The sequence below is a fragment of the Podarcis erhardii genome, assembly GCF_964252035.2.
Source record: "Podarcis erhardii genome assembly, chromosome: 6".
Lineage (NCBI taxonomy): Eukaryota > Metazoa > Chordata > Lepidosauria > Squamata > Lacertidae > Podarcis > Podarcis erhardii.
Genome location: NC_138510.1, coordinates 87,338,443 through 87,356,220, shown reverse-complemented (window position 1 = coordinate 87,356,220; position 17,778 = coordinate 87,338,443). Strand labels below are relative to the sequence as shown.

Genomic DNA, 17,778 nt, shown 5'->3' with positions numbered 1-17,778 from the left:
GGTTTCTGTCACAGTGTCCCGTTGTGCCAGAAGTGGTTTAGTCATGCTGGCCACAAGACCCGGAAAGCTGTCTGTGGACAAACACCAGCTCCCTCAGCCTGAAAGCGAGATGAGCGCCACAACTTCATAGTCGCCTTTCACTGGACTTAACCATCCAGGGGTCCTTTACATAGAGAAACCCTCAATATTATTAATGTGGTTCTAGTGTGAAGATCATTTGTTTTGGGGAAAGGGTATGTTTGCATGTGATCAAGCTCCAAGCAGTATACCTAGGGTGGCCGCATGCCTGAAAACGGGGCAGTTATGGTAGGATGTGTACTAACCAGCAAACATACCATTTGGAAATGCCTCTATGCTCTTAGTTGTGCATGAGCGCTAGCAGGAGTACCAACTTGAATAAAATATTGGGGGGGGGCAGGTAAGCCCCACCCTGCATAATCGATCACATGTGGCTTTCTCTAGCATCAGACAGCAAAGAGAAAAAACAAAGGACAATAGTCCCACTTCACGGAACACAGTAACACAAACATCCTGTCTCCGTCACTTCCCACTCTGTGGAGTCAAAACATACACCATCATGTAAAAGACAACAATCCCATGACTGCAGTCATGGAGCAGGAATTCTAACGTTGCACACCATCTGAATGGCAATTCCTATCAAGTTTGGGGGCACTAGCTCCCTCGAATATTTTAGGGGAGGCGAAGGCCACATAGTTGCTAAGAGTTGGCTCCTATGAGTTGGTTCCTAAGAGTGGTCTCCCTTCCCCACTTGCACAATTCCCCTCTATGTTGGCAGAAAAGGATAGGATATGCACATACCTCAGTTGGTGTCACATGGAGCGGCTATCCCCATGCTGTCATCTGGTCCAGCCAGAGTCTGTGGCACATGGCAGCGGCGGAGCAAGCCGATCAGGCTCCTGGGCGGCGCGCATGCCCTGCACCCAGGGGCGGAGCGAGCCGGGGCAGAATGATCCATGGGGCCTCTGAGGAATCTGCCTTCCCCTCCCACTCAGCTGCCCTACAGCTGAGGGGGAGGCAGCATGCGGACTGTTTGGTTTGGGCACGCTGCAGGCCCCACTGTGAGTGCCGCCCGGCATTTTTCACCCCCCAGTGTTGACACCCGGGGCATACCGCCCCCCTTCCTCCTCCCCTGGCACATGGACACTGGCACAAATCGCTTCCTGCTCTTCACAATTAGTGGTGGTTGTGTTTTGATATTTCCCTTTTTTTTCCGTCTGTAAATGTATCCTTTCCCCGCTATATTGACAAAAAGAGCAGATGCAATCAGCAGAGAATTGGGAGGATGAATGAGACACGGACCACGAAGAATGCTAAACACACTTCTGAATGATAAAAATAATAATAATCACAGCCTCTTTCCAGTGTTGTTCTCAGCTAGGAGCCAATTAAGGAGACACTCCGTATTTATTTAGCAAGTGCTTTTGCACGGCATGCCATCTTTGCTTGTAAGCGACGTTTGCTGAGAAGTTGGTTAAAACCAGCGCTGTGCTGAGGCCCCTATCCTAATTTCATGAAACTCTTCATCCCACTGCAAATGTGAGGAGCATTTTTCTCCTGCTTTTGTGAGAAGGAAAACACTTTCTGTAAAATGCTCTGCGGGGGTGCATGCAGGGGGTTTTCTATCCAACTTTCAGAAAGCGTTATAAGGATGCCCAAATGATGTGCTCCTTCTTTAAACTTTCATTTGCTTCTTTACAACTTCATAACAATCCTATATTTTTCTTTTCTTTTTTGAACTGTTAGAGAATCCAGCCCTCCCCCAGGAAATATTCATGGAAAACCCCCTCCCAATACAGCCACATTTTGCCACCCACAAATATAGTGGAGAATTAGGAGTGGCCATTTTTACTAAGCCTAATTTCAGTGAGCGCAGGTCCTTATCACATGATTAGTGGATTTTATGATTCCAATAGACTATGCAAAATCAGCCTGTGCACATTTAAATTTATATTCTTAGAGTGGCACCTCGGGTTACAGACACTTCAGGTTACAGACGCTTCAGGCTACCGACTCTGCTAACCCAGAAATAGTGCCTTGGGTTAAGAACTTTGCTTCAGGATGAGAACAGAAATTGTGCAGCGGTGGCAGGGTGGCAGCAGGAGGCCCCATTAGCTAAAGTGGTACCTCAAGTTTAGAACAGTTTCAGGTTAAGAACAGACCTCTGGAACAAATTAAGTTCTTAACCCGAGGTACCACTGTATTTGAACATTTTAGACTTCTTTGGATATCCAGGGAATCCAGAGGCAAGCATACTGGATGAGTTGGGGGGGGGAGCAGGTTCACTCTGCCCCCTGCCCAAGCATGGGCCAGATGGGACAAAAGTATAATCTGATCCAGCCCATCATAAATAGATGCTCCTGGAACCAGAGGCAAAACTTTGAAAATGTCACCAAAACAGCAAAGGGGCTTTTCCTCGGTTTCGCTTCCGGGGAATGAGAGCTATGTTTTTCTTAAAGTGCTGAGACTGGAGTTGTGGGAATTTAATGGGCATCAAGGGGAAGGTTTGCTATTACCTTCTTCTAAACTAGAGTGGTTATTGTGCCTGCACAAGGCTAATAAATTCCAAAGGGGAGGATTACAAATGCCTTCATCTAGAATTCAGTAACTGCAGATGGTTGCTTCCCACTATTTTACAATGATTACTGTTCATGCTTAAACTGCATTCCTTTGGTGAATGTGCCTTTTAATTAATACAAATGTGCACTGCAACAAGCTGATTTCTATCTTTGCTGGTATTGGCTGTGAGGAAACAGGGAATACCCCTTGTTTAGGTCACCATATTGGATTTACTTCAGTGAGTTACTAATAGCACAAACATACCACTGATTTTAGCTGGAAGATTTTCAGTATGTGTGCCTTTGGCCATTTCTTACCAAAACCCACAGAACAACATGCTTAATTTCAGCAGGATCAGGCTCCGAGGTTGCAAGCAACTGAAGCTGTGAGGCAGTTGCATGGTATTCTTCTTGCCTAAGGGTTGCACCCTCCATTAATAAAAAATTCTTGCAGAGTTTCTCCATCACTTTAAAAATGAATGTGGTATATTTAATTTCTCTCGCTCCTTTTGGTAGATTAGTATTGTGCATATTGTATATCGAGTAGGTTTGTTCTGGGATGTTGCTAATAACAAGCAAAAAGTGTAAGTGAGGGGAGACAAAAGTGTCAGAAACAGATGCACTATTTCATTGGTGTTTTGCAAGCAGCATATTTTAATTATTTCTTTGTTTTTTTGGAATAATTAATTGCTTTGAAACCCCATCAGGATCTGTCTAATCACTTTCTGTCTTTTGTCCTCATTAATTCTCCAACGTTTCTAAATATATGAAAGTCTGCCTCGCTACCCGTAGCGGGAAGAGACAGCTGGTGTTATTATTCAGAAGTCTATTAAAAAGGTCTCAGAAAATAATCTGAACTGAACGCTCAAGTACAAATACCCTTTGTGTGAGTTTAAAGGAATTATTGCTCATTAACATCTTTATGAGAAATCTAGCAGTCACCAATAAAACTGGGAGGGGCAATGGCTGATCTCCTCCATTCGCATTTGGGCGAGGGCACCCAGTTATGTTTTCTTTTTCATTCCATCCCAGCAACCTTTCACCCCTTTCCAAAGTGACCAGCCATGGCAGATAACTTGTTGTTTAGTTGTTTAGTCGTGTCTGACTCTTCGTGACCCCATGGACCAGAGCACGCCAGGCACTCCTGTCTTCCACTGCCTCCCGCAGTTTGGTCAAACTCATGGTGGTAGCTTCGAGAACACTGTCCAACCATCTCGTCCTCTGTTGTCCCCTTCTCCTTGTGCCCTCAATCTTTCCCAACATCAGGGTCTTTTCCAGGGAGTCTTCTCTTCTCATGAGGTGGCCAAAGTATTGGAGCCTCAGCTTCATGATCTGTCCTTCCAGGGAGCACTCAGGGCTGATTTCCTTCAGAATGGATACGTTTGATCTTCTTGCAGTCCATGGGACTTTCAAGAGTCTCCTTCAGCACCATAATTCAAAAGCATAAATTCTTCGGCGATCAGCCTTCTTTATGGTCCATAAAGATAACTAATCCAGATAACTAATCCAGATTTAATATCGCCAATGTGTTTCCCCACATACAGAATCAATTAAATTTCCAGAAGTCCGCTCACCTTTTATCTGGTGGGAGGCCTTGCAGCCAGTCAGCCGAGCCTCAACAGTTTTCTGGCGTAGGGGTGGAGGTACGCTGCCTCACACACACACACACACACACACGTGTCACAGTCGGCCACATCATCTGTGCTGGGGACCAGCGGTGGAGCAAGTGAATTGGGTTCTGGGGGGGGGTGCATACCCTGCGCCCAGGAGTGGGGCCAGCCACCTGCGGGGTGGGGCTAGCAGGAGCAGGACGCTCTGTGGTGCCTCTGAAGAGATTGCCTGCCTCCCACTCAACCACCCTACAGCTGAGGGGGAGGCGGTGGGCGGACCCTTTGGGGCAGTGCGGAGTCCAAGCTACTGCGTCACTCCCAGGAGAGATGCATGGCTCAGGCACACTGCAGACCCCTCAGTGAGTGCCGCCCGGGATTTTGTTAGCCCCCTCAGTGATGACACCTGGGGTGGACTGCCCCCACCACACCCCCTTCCTCTACCCCTGCTGGGGACAGTCCCAGCCAATCAGGTGGCAGGGTGGGCATGGCCACAGGCGATTTAATCCCAAAGCGGCCAGATGGCATCCTCTTCCTGCCTCTTCATCGGATCACCTTACCCATCCACCCTCTTTTCATGCTTTGCTCTGATCATAGCTGTCAACTTACAGATTTGAAAATAAGGGACCAACAGCCTTGAAAATTAGGGATCAGCAGCCAAAATAAGGGATTTTGCTTAGCTTATGCACGTCGGGGCTGCCGTCGTCCTGGTGCGAGGAGTTCCACTGGCCCTTCCCCGCCTGAGAGAGAGGAAGGGAGGAAGAGAGACTCTCATCCGCGAGCCCAGCATGAGGCGGTTGCAGCGCCCCGGAGGCCGCTGAAGCGCCGCCCTTCTGCGTCCCTCCCCATCCCCTCCTCTTCCTCCTCCCTCAGGCCGCCTTCTCAGCCGCCTCTGGCTTCCCCTGGCAGTGCGGTGGAAGTCTTGCAAGAGAGGGGCTGCCTGCCCACCTGCCGCCACCTGTCTCCTCACAACAAGCCCCTGAGGGGGAAAAGGGAGAGACGGAGATGCGGCAGCTCATGCGCGCGCCCTCTCGAGGCAAAGGACCCCGAGCCGCTGTTTCCCTCCCAAACCAGGCGAGCATGAAACCCGGGAAATTTAAGGGACATCAGCAATCCAGGACAGCAGTGGGACACAGCGCTAGGATAAGGGAGTTTCTCACCAAATAAGGGACGGTTGACAGCTATGGCTCTGATATGACCTTGTTATGGCAATTGTGGGTCACCATGTTGTTGGGGCTGGGCAGGAATTTTTTCTACTTGGCTAATTGGCATCAGCCATTTGGTTTTTGCCTACCTAGTAGCAATCAACACAACGTTTGTGAGGTTAGGCATTGGGTAAGCCTTTGTTTGGTTGGAGGGGAGGTTGTTGCCTTCACCTGCCCCTCCTCAGTAAGGGTATCCTGTTAAAGGGATCCAGGGTGTGAATACTGTCTGAAGCCTGGGCGTGGGCTAGGGCCATGTCACAGCCCCTACAGGGACCCCTCAGGGTGCCATTATCTGATGTAAGTCATAGGATGCCCCCTATCGGTGGTTTACCCTTCCGTGGACTCTCTGCAGACAGGCAGGAGTCAAGATATAGCCTGGCTTCACCTCAGTGCCTAAGCCAAACCGCTCACATCTGTAACCAATAAAGTTGTGGCCTATTTGAACCCATCTGAGATGGGTATATTGTGCTATTTCTGCCTAAGGAAAATTATGCATCTAGTTAAGATCAATAGTTCTTAACTAGATGCATAGATAGATCTAGATCTAGATAGATCTGCAAACACAAAATGAGCATTTGCTGTGATCAGAAACAGTTCTTCTAAACTTTTCTTCAGTTCTTGCAGGGAGGTGGGGAGGCAAATCCAAACCAACTGATTTCAATAGAGATTAAACATAGTTGTTTTAGCAGCAAGCTCAACCAGGATAATGAACTGTGGTGGAGGGCAAAATGATGGAAAACAGCTATATGCTGGTATCCTTCAAACACAATAATTCTAGTATGGGTATATAGGGGAGGGGGTGTAGCTAAATTTTAGGGCTCATCCATACTTTTGCACTGCACTTTCCAGGCTTAGAAGCTCCACGTCTGAGAGGGTTTTGTTTTGTTTTTGTCCCTGTGCTTTCCCTTGGAAAACCCATGATTTACAGCTGAATCGAAACAAATGGCTATCTGCACAAACCCCATTCCCGTTTACTCTGATTCAGCAGTAAAATGTAGGTTTTCAGGGACAAGCACTGGGACAAAAAAGGGGGGGGAATGGACCTGAACCTCAAAAGCTCAGAACTGTGCCTCAAAACACAGCACTAAAGGAAGCCTGCATGAACCCAAATTCTTGTCTGTATGCAAAAGGCCCCATGTTTTTTGGGATGGCTGGCACAGAGGGACAGACTCCTGGCTAAAATCCTGAAGAGGAACTGCTCATCAATGTAGACAATACTGACCAGACCGAACCAGATAAACTTGGATATAGGTACAGTGGTACCTAGGTTTTCGAACGTAATCCATTCCGGAAGACCATTCAATTTCCGAAATGTTCAAAAACCGAAAACTCAACATGGAAACTTTAAAACTGAAATCTCAAAACAAAAAACTCAAAACGGAAGCCGCACAGCATGTTAGACTTCTGAAAAGTGTTAAAAAAGCAAAGCATTTACTTCCAGGTTTTTGGCATTCGAAAACCAAAACATTTGTCAATGGGGACATTTGACAACCGAGTTTACCACTGTAGTTTCCTACGTGCATCTAATCCCAATAAGCCCTCATTAGTCACAGCTCCATAATTTTATCTTGAAATAAATGCAAGTAAAACCCTGTTGCCTTCAGTCAGGTCACCGTTCACAGCAGTTTACACAACTTGGCAGAGGAATGGCAGTGCACAGAAAAGGTGTTTCTATTCATCTCTTTCTCAGTGGTGATCTGCAGGCCATGTTTTGCTAGATCTGGCTATTGCCCTTATTTTTATTGGCATCTGGCTGTACCCTGAGATACTGGCTATTTCATATTCCAAGTGTTCATGCAGGTTGCCAGAAATAGAGAACAAAGGGGACTTCCAGGTTTATCCCTTCTTCCTAGTCTCAGCCATGGTACAGTAAGGCCTTCTGAGAAGCTTTGATATGAAGCCAGCACCCTGTTAATGGGAACAATATGCCACCATCTCTTTAGAAAATAAAGCTTATGATTACTGAATGAGAACTTGCTAAAAAAAAATTCTTCATTTGTTCATGCAACATTAAACAATTTCCCCCTCTCTAATCTAGCTCTGCAAAAAGTCAGGCACAAACCTGCTCATTCTTCTTTCTAATGACATCCAAAGCAATGTGCTAATTTCTTGAGCTTTAATTGCATTGCAATAATGTGGCTTCAGGGATTTTTGGGGGGAGGTTGTGCTGCATTCATAAAACACATTTGCAGAACATTAAAACTTGTCTGTAATTATGAAGCAACCACACAATTGTAGAATTAAACAAAGAAACATGTGCCATCTTTAGCATGAATGTGCTCAATGAAAGTGTCTGCATGGATTGCTTCTCCACTATTCAAAATTTCATTATAGTAATACTCTGAGAGGGCAGAATCCAGCTGGAGTTTCCCACTCTTTCCAATGAAGGAAATTGCAAGGGAAGCCAAAATGCATCTCAGGAAATTCTCTGGACCTTGAAATTCTATTATCTTCCCTCAAATCTCAAATGCTCCCTCTTCCCTTCAAATACTTCACAGATCAGGCGAAATCTGCTAACAACCTAGAAATCTTTGCAGCCCACTTGAAAAATGTCGCTTTTGTTGTTGAAACTCTTTTGGCTTCATCCAGTACTTCTGTTTCATCTGAGGAGGCTTACCCAAAGCCACTTTGCGTTTGTCTTTTAGTGAAATGCCTCAACATTTCTCAGCTGTTCTACCTGACAAGGAGCCTCTAAATTATGTTCAAATTCTTCATCGAGTCGGATTTCAGGGGCAATGCTGGAAAGTACTGGATGTGAGTACTTTCCTGTTGCATCCACAAAGCATTTTCCACCTGTACATTTGAAACACAATGAATTGAAGCACTAATATTCAACAGACATACATTTCAATGTGATTAGTGTCACATGGTAACATAGAGATGGACCTTATCGCTGTTAGCACCAGTCCTATTTTTCTAGAGAAAGAGTTGCCAGAACACCTCCCTCATTCTCTTAGAATGACAACAACAATGGTGCCCACCTAAGAGGTGCTGGAATGGAATTCCAACGAGTTCCGGCTGGGGAAAAAACTGCTAGTTAGCTCCAATGTGGAATGTCCTCCCTGCTGAACTACAAGATGTCTCATCATGATTTAATGTTGTATTTTAGATTGTTGTAACCTGCCCTGGGAGCCAGTGTGGTGTAGTGGTTAAGAGTGTTAGCCTCGTAATCTGGTGAACCGGGTTCGCGTCTCCGCTCCTCCACATGCAGCTGCTGGGTGACCTTGGGCTAGTCACACTTCTTTGAAGTCTCTCAGCCCCACTCACCTCACAGAGTGTTTGTTGTGGGGAAAGAAGGGAAAGGAGAATGTTAGCTGCTTTGAGACTCCTTAAAGGGAGTGAAAGGCAGGATATCATATCCAAACTCTTCTTCTTCTTCTGGGACCTTAGAGTGAAGGGCGGCTAATATATAAAGAAAAATAATAGTATTTTTTAAAAAATAAAAATAAAATGATGTTCCATTAGCTCTTGAATATACATTTGTCTAGGCAAACAGTACCCTGAACCTGAACTTCCTGAATTAATTGTTGTTGTTTTTAAAACTCTTTTAATGTTATCCTTTTAAATAGCTTTGTTTTATTGTATATTTTAATTATGGTTGTTTTTAATGCTGTGGCAAGATTGGGGATTTAATAATGTTCGGATTTCATAATTGTTTCATAATTGTCTTTTACACTAGTGAACCAGCCTGTTGTTGTTGTTGTTGTTGTTGTTGTTGTTGTTGTTGTTGTTGTTGTTGTTATAGTATCCCTTTTTTTAGTTTGGTGTCATTTTTCATCTATCTACTGCTGTCTCCTGAATCCACATTTCTCTTTCTTTGTCAAGGTTACCTCTGAATTTGTTTCTCATTTCTTAACGGAATATTCAAAGCAGAGCTTGTGCATAATAACTATTGGAATTGCATGATTCTGGACTTTAAAAATCTCTGATATTCAGAACACTCTCCTCGATTGTCATTATGAAGAAGAATTTAGGAAACATAGGTGAGGATGGTTCAGAGAAAATCTCTTTCTTCAAAGTTCATTCGGTCATTACAAATTGAGCCAAGCTTCTTCCTCCGAATCAGATCTTTCACAAGCTTACAATTGTGAGAGGAAAAGGAGAAGGCAAAATAGCAGCAAGGGCTAAATAACCTATTCTACTCTGTTTCCCCATTTCCAAAGTAAACTTTAGGGTGCTTAGGGTTTTATATATAAATACTTCTTTTTGCCTATTGGCCTAGAGGCATTAAAAACACACCCTGTCATTCCCAGAGTTAAGCAAAGTGTTCTAAGCAATTCTTCACCCCGCTGTCTCAAAACATCTGAGGATGCTTGTATCTTCTATTGCTAACTTGGAGAAGTGTGGTGGATTATTTATTTACATATTACTAATTTATCAGAAAAAAATAAACCAGCAAACATTTCCCAGGGCTTCTTCAGGCAATAGAGGGTCTGCTCATACGTGCAAGCCTCATTACAAGGAGCAGGGAACATAGGAAGAGTTTTAATCAGAGTTCTCAGCTGCCACCTTGCATGTGATAAGTCTGGGAAAGGGGCCAGCGCTGAAAATGGAAGCTGGCAGCCAACAGGACTAGTAATGGTGGAGGAGCTACCATGGGTTGGATTTTTTCAAGCTTTGAAGAATTCATGTGAAGAGACTGAGCTTTTACTGAGAATTCTCCAAAAAGGTTCATAAAGACTTGCTGTTGTTTAGTCGTTTAGTCGTGTCCAACTCTTTGTGACCCCATGGATCAGAGCACGCCAGGCACTCCTGTCTTCCACTGCCTCCCGCAGTTTAGTCAAACTCATGCTGGTAGCTTCGAGAACACTGTCCAACCATCTCGTCCTCTGTTGTCCCCTTCTCCTTGTGCCCTCCATCTTTCCCAAAATCAGGGTCTTCTTTTCTCATGAGGTGGCCAAAATATTGGAGTCTCAGTTTCAGGATTTTTCCTTCTAGAGAGCACTCAGGGCTGATTTCCTTAAGAATGGATAGGTTTGATCTTCTTGCAGTCCATGGGACTCTCAAGAATCCCTCCTCCACCACCATAATTCAAAAACATCAATTCTTCGGTGATCAGCCTTCTTTATCGTCCAGCTCTCACTTCCATACATCACTACAGGGAAAACCATAGCTTTAACTATATGGACCTTTGTCGGCAAGTTGATGTCTGTACTTTTTAAGATGCTGTCTAGGTTTGTCATTGCTTTTCTCCCAAGTAGCAGGCGTCTTTTAATTTCGTGGCTGCTGTCACCATCTGCAGTGATCATGGAGCCCAAGAAAGTAAAATCTCTCACTGCCTCCATTTCTTCCCCTTCTATTTGCCAGGAGGTGATGGGACCAGTGGCCATGATCTTCGTTTGTTTGTTTTGATGTTGAGCTTCAGACCATATTTTGCGCTCTCCTCTTTCACCCTCATTAAAAGGTTCTTTAATTCCTCCTCACTTTCTGCCATCAAGGTTGTGTCATCTGCATGTCCTTACCCTTCACCCCATTTGTGGGTTACTTATTCTCCAAAAACAAAGATAACCTCTGCCTCTTAGCAGAGCACTGAGCCCCTTCCAATGCCTTTAACCACAGCCTATCACAGAAATATACATACAATACATAGGCTAATAACGGTTAAATCATATTACAGATAGGTAGCCGTGTTGGTCTGCCATGGTCAAAACAAAATAAAAAAAATCCTTCCAGTAGCACCTTAAAGACCAACTGAGTTAGTTCCAGGTATGAGCTTTCGTGTGCATGCACACTTCTTCAGATAACTGAAGATAACTTCTTCAGATAACTTTGGTATCTGAAGAAGTGTGCATGCACACGAAAGCTCATACCTGGAACTAACTCAGTTGGTCTTTAAGGTGCTACTGGAAGGATTTTTTTTTATTTTGGTTAAATCATATGTAATAGAATAATGATATCATTCAAAAGGTAGAAATAAATCCATTGGAGTTCATATATACAATGTAACAGACTTTATACACTTTGTTTTGTATATTCTGTTTTAATATACAATGTGTATGCGGGTAGCTCAATTCTGTTATCATTCATTGGTTGTATGCTTTGCATTGTATTTTCAGCTGATGAAGACTATCACAAAACAGTAATATCATTCCAGAAACACTGTCCTTGAGACTTTTGGACTGTCTTCCGTTGGAACTTTTGAATAACATTTGAGAAAACCTTACTTTTTAGACTTTTGAGTCTTTTGTTGAAACCTTTGAATAAGTATTGTGTGACTGACCTTTGACACCTATTTTGAACACATGGCTTGACGTTCTGCGCCACTGGTCTGTTACATTGTATATATGAACCCCAATAGATTTATTTCTACCTTTTGAATGATATCATTATTCTATTACATATGATTTAACAGTTATTAGCCTATGTGTTATATCTATATTTCTGTGACTGGTTCTCATTGCAACACAGGGGTTTGTTTTTAACCGCCAGCCTCGCATGCAGAAAGCAGATATCGTCAAAGAAACATTTTGCAGCCAAAGGATGGAGTTATTGGAAAAAGCCTCGCCTGCTTCATTCCAGCCATAAAAGGTGCCAATCCTACTTGTCAGCATCACAGACAGATTGCCGAGTACAAAAATCCAGCATTAGGCTGGTTAAAAATCTGGTCCTCCAGCATAATTAGTGTATAGATCAGGCTAGCTGAATTTTAACTGACTACAGTGGCTGGGTCAGTGGGAGACTTAATGATTGCCAAAGCCAGAAAATGCTGACCAAGCACCTGTCAGTTAGTTGCCAGTGGGGTCCAAGCTCCCAAGTCACTTAAATGCAGGTAATTTGCTTCTGGGCACCCTTCCTTTCTCACTATTTCATCAGGAATTGTTTGGGGTTTTTTTTTGGGGGGGTGCACTTTTACAACTTTCCAGCGCTTGAGAGATCAAATAACTCTACAGTAATAGCAACAACAAATGGGATCCTCATAACAGAGGGTTCTAGTTGTGCTCGGGACCCAAGAGCTCACCTGACAGGGTTAAAATGGGGGGGAGCAGGAAGTCCTGGCTATTCCCCTCGGATCATGCCAGGCTGTTTTAGCCAATAGCCAGTAGGTGGCATGATCCCAGCGGCTTTAAAAGCAGCAGTGTGGTGCAAGTGGGGCACTTGCATTTGCACGGCTGAACACCCGCCCACCCTCCCTAGTTTAGGTAGAGTCGCTTGGCCTTGCTTTGGTTTGGATCGCCTGTTTTGGAACAGGGGCTGGGTAGGAATTTTTTCCATTTGCCAGATTAGCTTTTAGGCATTTGGTTTTCGCCTACCCCTTAGCAAATCGTCACAACTTGTAAGGTGGCGGTTAGGCATTGGCTCAGTTGGATTGTGGGGAGGGGAGGTGCGGCCATCACCTGCCCCTCCAGGAATTGGGTATTCCATTAAAGGAATCTGGGGGTCCTGGATCTCGTCCGAAGTCCGCTTGAGGGGCTAGGGCCATGCCAGGACCACAGGAACCGTGGGGTGAGCTTAGGTTGGTCCTCATCAACCTAGCTCCCTCGTTTGGTTTACCCCATTAGATGATCACCCTGAGAGGTGGAGTCAGTTATAGCGGGGAGTCAATGCCTAAGCCAATACCGCTCACGTGATTGTATTTCAATAAAGTTGTGGCCAAAATTTGCCCCAAAACTTAAACTAATATAAGTGTCTGTGTGTATTTATTTTGGGGGTGGGTCTTGGGGCCTCAAGATGCAATAGATTTTACTTTTCAGTTGACATATGTGAAGGGCCTGTGGTTCTATTTCTCTCTTATTTTCTTTTTCATGACTGCTTATGTTGTACTAACTTGCGTCTTTATGGCTAAAGTCATTGTAAGCAATGTCATCAGGGGCTACCACCATCACAAGTTAATCAACGGTTCTGAAGTGCTACTTTATTTCGTTGGTTCAAGGGTTCCACTTGCCTTTTCACAATTCAGTGCCCCCTGCCATTGCATGCACAAGGCCTCTCAACTAAGAATTCATTAGCACTCATCTGATCAGTTCATTTGTCACTGATCTGGTTTTCCCCCACTGCTTGGCTTCACTTTATTGGCCATCCAGACAGAGAAAGAGATTGTTGGTGCCAATACAACTGAGCCTTCTGATTTACTCCATCACTGAAGCAATCAGCTGAGGTTGATAGCAAATCATTTCCCTCTCTGAAAACAGAAAGAAAGAAAATCAAAGCTGATTTTCCCAATTGCTCTCTTATTTAAGCAATGATAAACACAGCCATTTGCTTGGGAGTAAACAGAGAGAGCCTCAGGAAAAAAATCCTTTCTTACTGTTGCAATACAATGAGACGTTCTAATAAAGTTAAATTCAGAAGGGTTCTTTATGAAAGCTGAAAGAAGGAGTTTTGTTTTGTTTTGCTTTGGTGTTTTTTTTTAAGTTGAACAGTATTTGTTAATGCCTGGGTTGCTGTATTTCTCCTTAAGACCTTGCTTCCGTGATCTGCTGAGTTCATCTCTTGTTGCTTTTACTCATTTGTACTGTGCTGTTCCCCATTTTTAGTCCTCCAGCTTTTCACAGATTTCTTCTGCCTCAGAGGCTCAGGGTGACTTTATACAATTAGGGGACTTTTAAACACAAAAGATTATGTTTCTGATCATCAAAAACCAATTGTGCCAAATTCCTTAGCCAGGAGCAGTGGGGAATAACAGTTTGCTTTCAGAATTCTGAGAAAGATATAAACAAGGAATAAAACCCAAATACTAAAAGTTGCTAATGATTTTGCTTCCCATTGAAGGTGGGCATGCGGTTGCTGAGGATGAATAGAAATGCCCAATTTCCTGCAAATGCATGACTAGTGGACTATATTCTTACTGATGTGCATGTATAACATCTATTAAATGTAATGGGATTAGATTCTCCAGCATGAAGGAGCTCTTATATCCATCAGTCTTATGAACTCATAGATCTTCTTTCTGCAAAGTCATGATTGTGCATTGCTTGAAACTCTTAAATCAGAAAGTTACTTTTTCATCATTTTATCTTTTCAAATCATTCCAGAGGGCAGGAGGGGGGAGGAAACCAACCAAACTTTTGTGATACAATGGAAACGGATAAAAAAAAAATGGTGCCAATACTATGGTTACCAGATTGTTTTCAATTAATCCAGGGACACTTTTTTCTTTTCTTCTTCTTTTTGAAGCTAAGTAGCAACAGGGAGCCAGTAGTGGGGATGGTGAGGCAAAAGACACACCATCTTTTTTTGCCCAAGCACACATGCATATTGTATAAAGGTGCAAAGCCCTTCTTTCACACCCTGTGAAACAACTTGTGCGCCGCTCCGGGTGCCAGAGTAGCTAGCTCCGCCTCTGAGCCCACCTACTTGTTTCTTTGACAACAGAGCCTATTATTATTATTATTATTATTATTATTATTATTACATTCTATTATTTATATTTTATACATTTATTTATATTTTATACATTTATTTATATTTTATACAGTGGTACCTCGGGTTACATATGTTTCAGGTTACAGACGCTTCAGGTTACGGACTCCATTAGCTAAAGTGTACCTCAGGTTAAGAACAGTTTCAGGTTAAGAACAGACCTCCAGAACGAATTAAGTTCTTAACCCGAGGTACCACTGTACTTTCTTTTTTATTTTATTTTTTGACACAAAGTAATGATCACAAATAAATAAGAATAAAAATGTGCACCTCACCACCACCATTCCATTGTAACTATCCAACCTCTCAAAATTCCAACACCTCTTGCGATTGTTTGACCCCTTTCCATTTTAACAGTACAAATTCTACAAACACCCTCCATATCTCCTCAAAATCATTTCTCCTGCATATTTCCCATCTTACCTCAATGGCACATGTTAATTTATCATTAATAGCTATATTCCAAACCTCTTTATATCATTCTTCCATTTTATATTCTGCTTCCCCCTTCCACTTCCTAGCTATCATAATTCGTGCAGCTGTCAATAAATTTGTGAGCAAGTCCTTCATAGCCTGTGAAGCTTCCACCCCATCGTAAATTGATAATAATGCTACCTCTGGACTTTTGTCAGCTTTAAGCCAGTGATTTCTGTTATCTCCTTAAACACCCTTTGCCATTTTTGAAAACATATTTACACCCCCACTACTTGTGAACATTATTCTGTTTCCTGGCATAAGAGCCCATTAAGATGGAGCTCAGTCTTTTAAGATGCTGGGTAGTTAACCAAAGGCCTTGACAAACAAAATGGTTCCACAGGCTTCCTCTCATACATTCTACCTCCACTGATCCAGGATCACAGTGGGTTTCATCCACACTGACCCCCACAAAATTCATAACAATATGTATACAAGAAAATTTAGAAATAATCACTAATTCTTGACTGAATATCATATAAACAGAAGGAAGAATACAGGCAACCATAGATTACCACAGTGTGTTATACATGGGGCTGCCTCTCTAACATGGTTCAGAAACTTCAGCTGGTTTCAGCATAGAACGCCAATCCTGGCCCAACTACACGGGCTGCCAATTAGTTTCCGGGCGCAATTCAAAGTGCTGGTTTTGACCTATGAAGCCTTAAATGGTTTAGGACTACTACACCTCAAGAAGAAGAAGAGTTTGGATCTGATACCCCTCTTTATCACTACCCTAAGGAGTCTAAGAACTGCCTCTCCCCATGTGAACCAGCCTGGGGGTCCACAAGAGGTCCGAAGGGTGGCAAGATGCGAATGGGCCTTTACTGTGGTGCTCCCCGCTTGTGGAATGCTCTCCCCAGGGAATTTGCCTGGTGCCTTCATTATACACCTTTAGGCACCAGGCAAAAATGTTCCTTTTTAACCAGACCTTTGGTTGACCTGATCGACATCCTATACCCATGCTTCCATATCTATATTATAACCAATAGCTATTGCCCAATATATCATTGAGGAATTTACTTCCTCATCCTTTGTGTCCCATTCCAATAATGTCTTATACATTTTACACAGCACTTTTACATTACATTCCAACAGATTTCTCTCCAGTTGTGATATTTGTTCCCCAAACCCTCGTATCCCATCTTTCTTAAATAATTGGTGCAAATGATGATGTGGTATCCATGTTGTTAAATTGCCTGATAATTCCTTAAATTCTTTTAATTGATACTCTCCTCCCTCTTGTTTTAATAAAAATATATAGAAAGTTTGTTATCTTGATTTCTTATTTTTCTAGTAAGATTTGCCATTTCTGCATATTCCATAAGTTTTTGTATCCATTCTTCTTTCGCTGGGACATTCTTGCCACTGTAGATGCCTTCATACTGTTAGGGAAAAGAACCTCCAGGTATAAAAAAAATGACCAAAGACCAGCATATTTGTAATAAAACCTTTATTAGAAGGTATTTAATTGAAAAAGTATTTAATTGGGGAAGGGGGAACTGGGCCTTGGTGGGGAGAGCTCAGCTTGAGCTGCTGGCCTCACTGTTGCCGCTGCCTGGAAGAGAAAAGAACAGAAAAGATTCTTAATATTTTCATTTATTATTACTGCAAGGATCTCCAAGTGGCCCACATTATTCTCCCTTACTCATCCAATCCCTAAACTCTTCTTAAATCAAGGAGCTTCCTCCCCCCCTCAGCCAGCCAGATTCTCTCTGGCCTCTCTGTTCTTCGTGAACAAAGATCAACACTCACCACTGGTGGAATCACTGATGGCATCCATCCCCTGGTCCCTCGGTCTCACATAAATCGTATGAACTCTAATCTTTCTGCGATCAACCATTACTGTATCCTCCTCCAAACGGTCCAGGGGATGGATTTTGGTGGCACGGCAACAGGAGGCCAGCAGTTCTCGCAATCTGCACAGACAGCGGGATCTAGGAAAGAAAAGAAAGAAGGTCACGAAACGGATTATTTCCTCGATACTCTCTATCCCTGCACTGCCAGCTATTTCCCTGAAAGCATCTAAGGGGGCCCTGAGGACAATCTTTAAAAATTAATCTAACCATGACCTGGTTCCCTATGTGTCTAAATCTTAAGGGATAGCTAAAGAAATAGGGGGAAGAATAAGAGATTCTACTTACAAGCGAGACGACTGAACCTTCATTATCTCCAGAAATACACTCTCACCAAATTCACTGATTTAATTCAAATAGTTGCTCTGCCCAAAGTTCTCAGCCAAGTCACTCAGCAAGGGGACGTGTCACAACGGAGGACATGACATCATCACTTTAGCTACCTCGCCTAACAATGGGCATCACTCCTCTTATTATTTTTCAAATGTATATTTCAGTGGGTTAAGTGGTTTTATTTAATTAATTTAGAATATGGTTACCAGATTTTTTTCAATGAATCCGGGGACACTTTTTCTTCTTCTTCTTTTTAGCCGAGTAGCAACAGGGAGTCAGTAGTGGGGATGGTGAAGCAAAAGATCCTGGGCCCAAGCACACATGCATATTGTATAAAGGTGCAAAGTCCTTCTTTTGCACCCTGTGG

General features: G+C 43.3%; 1 long non-coding RNA gene across 1 annotated transcript; it reads right to left on the bottom strand.

Annotated features, from left to right (window-relative positions):
• Nucleotides 1–16,658: 16,658 nt before the first annotated feature.
• On the bottom strand, nucleotides 16,659–17,767 carry LOC309343965. Its single transcript, XR_014157449.1, has 3 exons — nucleotides 17,367–17,767; nucleotides 16,978–17,159; nucleotides 16,659–16,780 (listed from the first exon to the last, which is right to left on the bottom strand). It is a non-coding gene; the product is annotated as an uncharacterized lncRNA (long non-coding RNA).
• Between the last annotated feature and the right edge of the window lie 11 nt (nucleotides 17,768–17,778).